The sequence below is a fragment of the Ailuropoda melanoleuca genome, chromosome 1 (genome assembly GCF_002007445.2).
Source record: "Ailuropoda melanoleuca isolate Jingjing chromosome 1, ASM200744v2, whole genome shotgun sequence".
Lineage (NCBI taxonomy): Eukaryota > Metazoa > Chordata > Mammalia > Carnivora > Ursidae > Ailuropoda > Ailuropoda melanoleuca.
In genome coordinates, this window is record NC_048218.1 from 161,610,481 (window position 1) to 161,616,642 (window position 6,162).

A 6,162-nucleotide genomic window follows, 5' to 3' on the forward strand; every position below is an offset into this window, starting at 1 on the left:
GCTCACCTTCTTGTGTTCTCATGAAGAACACGGGCTACCTATGAGATTCTGAAGGACTTTATTTGTCTTCTAGAGGGAAGAGACAAGTCATACAGTTTAAGTGCTAAGTTCTGTAATAGAAAGTTCACAGAAAGGACAGTCTTTGGGAAGTGGGGGAATCAAAGAAGACCTCATAAAAGAGTAGATACTCATCCTGAGTTTTAAAGGTGAGGAGTTTGCATAGCAGACAAGGGAGGATATTAGTGGGTATTCCAGAAATATTGCCATCATAAGCAATAAGACCCAGAAATCTGAAATTATCTGAATATTCATGAAAAGTTTTCATACTATTAGCTATTTCAATGTTTTTAAAGGGTCTAATACTGTAGGGCTGGGAAACAGAGTTCCCTCCTTTTCAGAGCTGGGGAAATTTGAGCTGAGTTTTGGGGGCAGGAGTTTGATAACTAGAAATGTCCAGGAGGAGGGCTGATGCCGTGTAAGCCATTTTGTGATAATGAAGGCCAAGGACGCGGCAGAGATGTCAGCCATGACGTCATTTAGCTGCTGAACCAGCTAGATTTTGTTTAAGCCACTTAATTTTTCTATTATTTTTGGAAAAATGCATTCCCATCTCCAGAGAATTCAGTTTCATAAGTGGGGTGCTTAAAGTAAGAGATTCTAAAATACAGACTTGGCTGAGTAGAGGGGTTAGGACAGCAGGCAGTGAGGACCAAGGGAGGTTGGTCAAATTATTATCAGCTATGTCTTGGGACCAAGAATAAGTAACAATAACAAGGAGGAGAAATGTTTGGACAAATCTCAGCTTTTTGATATGTGTTGGCTGATTGTTACTTTCGAAAATAAGAGGATTGAAAAGATACACATTAACATAAAGTTGGTATAGTTTTATTAATATCAAGTAAAATAGACTTTAAACCGAAAACAACACTAGAAATGGATTTACTTCCTATTGATATGAAGTTCAGTGCACCAAGAATATGTTACAGAGGTAACAATTCCAGTTCTAAACTTACATCGCCTAATACAGGCTTAGTATTCAAAATGTATAAAACAAAAAGTGAAGGAAGTGATTTGATGAAAGTGGAAAGGGTACATTATAGATCAGGCTGCTAACAACAGAACCCAGTGATCAATCTTAGCATTATGAAAAGAAACAAGCAAACTTTACATGTATATTCCTTATATGTATGGAAGTATCAACACCACCTATGAGGTATTCTTGCCAAAAATTTGGACCTTAAACTGATCAAGGCTCTAGATAGTTCACAGGAAATACAGAGTACAGAGGAACAGATAAAGCATAACCAAAGGATTATAATCAGTGAAACTTTAAAAAAAAAGATTTTATTTACTTGACAGAGTGAGAGAGCACAGCAGGAGAAGGAGAGGGAGAAGCAGGCTCCCCACTGAGTGGGGAGCCCCACTCAGGGCTCAATCCCAGGACCTCAGGATCGTGACCTGAGCTGAAGGCAGATGCTTAATCAACTGAGCCACCCAGGCTCCCCTTAGTGAAACTTAAGAAAGTGGGAACCACTATAGGAAAACAGGCCTAGTGTCCTCATTTAAAGTGGGGAATTGGGAAGGATAAACCTACAGATTAAAATAGATTGAGGACACTGTCTTAGCCCGGGTTCCCCTGAAAGTGCAACTATTTTATGTGAGATTGTGAATCCAGAGATCCAGGATGTAAAACAGAGAAGGAAAAAGAGTCAGTGTAGGGCAGGTTATGGATCAGGAAACTGCTCGCTTCTGTGGGATTCTCCGAGAAGCCATATGAAACGCATCTCGGAAACATCCATAGGGGAGAAAGAGAGACATATTTATTGGCTCACATTCCCCACGGGTCAAAGTTTGCCCCCAGGGCATTTACAAGACCATCTGGGTTTTTGCACATGTGTGAAGAGTAAGCAGTTTCCTGCGCTGTGAGCAGAGAACCCCAGGGACAGGCAGAGACAGGCATGAAGCGTGGGCTGAGGGCTGGCATGTTGCACTTATGTGAAGCAGGCTGATGGCCCCACACAACTGGCCAGTGCAGCACTAAAATAAAAAGATCTGAAATGGTACACAAGAGGGATCCAAAACAAGGACATGTATCAAAGTGTAATGTGTGGACCTTGTTTGGATTCTGATTGCAACCAATTATGAAACAATGTATTTGAGACAACTAGGGAAATTTAACACAGGATACTTGAGGACATTAGGCATTATTTTATTTTTTAAAATATTATAATGTTATAGTGGTATTTTAAAGAAGTATCTTTATTTTTTAGAGGTACATACTGAAGTATTATAAAAAACACAAATATTAAATATTAATGGAAAAAATTGATATAACTACAAGGAGAAATTGCCCAAATCATCAGAATGAAAGCTTTTAATATTTCTCTTTCAACAGCTGCTGAATCCGACAATCAGTGACACAGGAGATTTGAACCAGTAATCAGCTTATTTTAATGGACACATAAAAATACTTCCTAAACCACTTGAAGGACATGTATTCTTTTCAAGCACATATTGAACATATCCAAAAACTGACTATGTACTAAGCTCTGGTGCATATCTTAACACATTTCAAACAGGAATCATTCAGACCACATTCTCTGACCACAGTGCAATTAAGTCAGTAACAAAAGATAAGTTTTAAAAATATATATATTTGGAAAATTCTAAAACATCTACATAAGTCATACATCAAAAAAATTCATTATGGGGGGCGCTTGGGTGGCACAGCAGTTAAGCGTCTGCCTTCGGCTCAGGGCGTGATCCCGGCGTTATGGGATCGAGCCCCACATCAGGCTCCTCCGCTATGAGCCTGGTTCTTCCTCTCCCACTCCCCCTGCTTGTGTTCCCTCTCTCGCTGGCTGTCTCTATCGAATAAATAAATAAAATATTTAAAAAAAATTCATAATGGAAAGTACAAGTCAGAAATATATGATAATGGAAGTACTAGATAACAAAACTTGTGAGATACGGATGAAACAATAATTTTTTAAACAGAAGCAGATACGAGAATCCATCTGTCTTCTTTTTTTCTTAAAGATTTATTTTGGGGGGAAGAGGCAAAGGGAGAGGGAGACAGAGTCTTAAGCAGACTCTGCACTGAGCACAGAGCCCAACATGGGGCTTGATCTCATGACACTGATATCACAACCCTGAACGGAAACCAAGAGTTGGACACTTAACCGACTGCGGCACCCAGGCATCCCCAGATGAAACGATAATTAGGTGGAAACTTGTAGCCTTCAGTGATTATAATGGACAAGAATCAACGCTGGAAACTATTGAGCTTAGCATTCAATGTAAGAGGTAAGAGAACAACAGAAAATCAAAGAAAATAAAAGAGATGTTCCATTTCTGGTAGTATGGCAGGTTGGTTATTTGGGCCAATCTTCCTACTTAAAAAACCAAAATGTTGGCTAAAATATTTTAACAAATGAAACCACCTTCCCCAACGTGGGGCTCAATCCCGGGACTCCAGGATCATGACCTGGGCCGAAGGCAACCACTTAACCTATTGAGCCACCCAGGTGTGCCATGGTATTGGTTATTTCTTAAGCTGAATGATGGCTATGTGGATCTTCATATTATCGAAAACTTAAACTGTGCATATGTGTTGTATGTGTGCTTTCGTATGTATAATAGAGTTCAAATAAAAAGGAGAAAAATTGATTTTGTCTAAGCAGTTATTTGGCTGTGGTCACTCATACATACCGTTGATCAAAAGAAAGAAAAACACGGTGTCTGGGTGGCAAGTTGATTGAGTGTCGGATTCGGTTTCTGCTCAGGTCGTGATCTCCTAGTCACGGGATCGAGACCTGCTCTGGGCTCTGTGTGCTCAGTGCAGAGTCTGCTTGAGTCTCTCTCTCCCTCTGCCCCTACCAACCTGCTCTCTGTCTCTAAAATAAATAAATCTTAAAAAAAGAAAGAAAAATACTTGAAGCCTGCTTATTTTTGAGGAAACTATGTAGCCCTCAAAATCTCAAGCTTGTTTGGAAAACTCATGATTCTTTCACCTTTACCATACTCTGGATCCTGCATTTGCACCAGTGGGGAGTAGACTGTGAAAGTTCCCCTAGAAAAGTCACTTTCCCCAATGCCCACATCAGATGCTTCCATAGATGGCTGTAGAATAAAAATATCTTCCAAAGAGGTACACTGGGGGATGGATAAGGGAAATCCTTCCAGAGAGCAGAATCAGTCTGCCTGATCTGATGGATCATGCAAGGAACTTTCTTCATTGCTGAGCTTGGAGTCATTACTATTGCTGCCTGGCAGGATTTGGTATTTGCCATGGACTAGTGTCTTCTGTGTATTTCCCATTCTCCCCTTATCTGAATGAGAGTTTTTATTGTAATTATCCTAGTCTACCCTTATTACTGTAATATTGGGTTTTTGGGGAAGGTGAGGGGACAAACGGCTGTCTTGTCTTTCAGCTATCAATTGCCAAACCATTTAAGAGTGAATGACAGAGCAGACTGCAGAGACTCCAAACTTCAAGGTGGATGTAATTGGTGGCTGAAACTTTGGGTTGCTTTCCTTTAGGGTCTGATGAATGCATTCACTGCAAAATGCCTGCATAGGAAGAAAGGTGTGCTTGGATATGAAGCAATTCAAGGGGTGTAAGCAATTCAAAGGTGTAAGCAATTCAAGGGGTGAGCTATGACAGATCTTCTGGTCTGACCAATACTTATGTTTTTAACACTCTCCTTGACCTCCTCTCTCCTAAAGCCTGGGAAACTGAAGTACTGTACTCATTTTCCCAGCCTCCTTTGTATAACTAGGAGTGGCCATGTGACATAGTTCTGGTCAATGACACGTAAGTGAAAAGGCTTTGGAGGGGCTTCTAGGAAAACTCTTTCTTACTTGATAAAAAGGAATAGCTGATGTTGGTTGAAACCAACAGTGCAGGCTTTCTTGAATTTGGATATGATTTCAGGATCTCTTGTAACCACGGGGAAAATGCCCTGAACCAATGCCTTCAACTGCCTATACCCAACATTTCTTTAGAGTAACAACAGCAACAACGACAAAACCCCTGTTTAATTAGGCCACTGTCAGTTGGTTTATTTTATTATTTGCAGAAGAAAACATCTTTAATTTATACATCACTGCAAAATGCTGATAATTCCTATCTTATTTTATGAGGACTATATATGTAAGATATCTAATACTTACCAAGGCAATTGTCCCTATTTCATGTCCCGCTGTCCATTCCTATTTCCTAGATCAATTAAGACAACTTTTGGGAGGAAATTATAGCCCTATGATACTTTTTTTTTTTTTTTAAGCAGAGGTCAAAACCATCTATATTTTAATTAGCACAGGTGTCAATTTCATAAAAGGTTAGAATAACATTTTCTATTTTGTTCCATAGTCTTATTTGTCATGTCTCATATTTTCATTGACTCCTTTGGTCAGAGTTTATTGCTCCAGCATCTTCCTGGAAGAGTCAACAATTGCACTAAGTCTATTTTAACTATTTCCCTCTAGATTCATTAACTTGTACTTGCCTACATAGACACTCCCTGCCACTTCTCTATAAGCTCACATAGTGTGGCACTTTCTGCTATTTATATATGTTAGCTTAGCTGCTGCTTAAAAGCAGGGACTGCTGGGGTGCCTGCTGGCTCAGTTGACAGAGCATGTGACTCTTCGTTTCCTGGTTGTGAGTTCCAGCCCCAGCTGGGGAGAAAGATTACTTAAGTAAAGATTGGGGGAAAAAAAAAAGCAGGGGTAGGTGCTCATAAAGAGTGAAAACTGGCAGCAGCAGCCCGCAAGATGTGATGGGAGAGTATGGCTCCTTCCCCTAAAATAACCCTACTTTAGGATCACTCCTTTATCTGACTGCTGAAAGCTCTTTGTCTATAAAATGCTCACGTGTTTGGGAGGCTTCAAAGTTTATTGGTTAAGCCGAGTTATGAGATAACATTCCGGCGGAGAGTAACAAAAAGTAGTGAGGATGTCAAAGTGGGACTGGGACCTCCTTGAGAAGGAGGACGGACTTTAGGAAGGAAAAAAAAAAAAACACTGAAAAGAAAGAGGGGGCATGTAAACACTTTGCCTACATAATATCTTGTCTTTGGGACCTGAAGAACAGTGTTCAGGAAAGTACTTTTTAAAATTAAGTATTGTAGTTCAACGAATTATTTTTACTACTGTTCG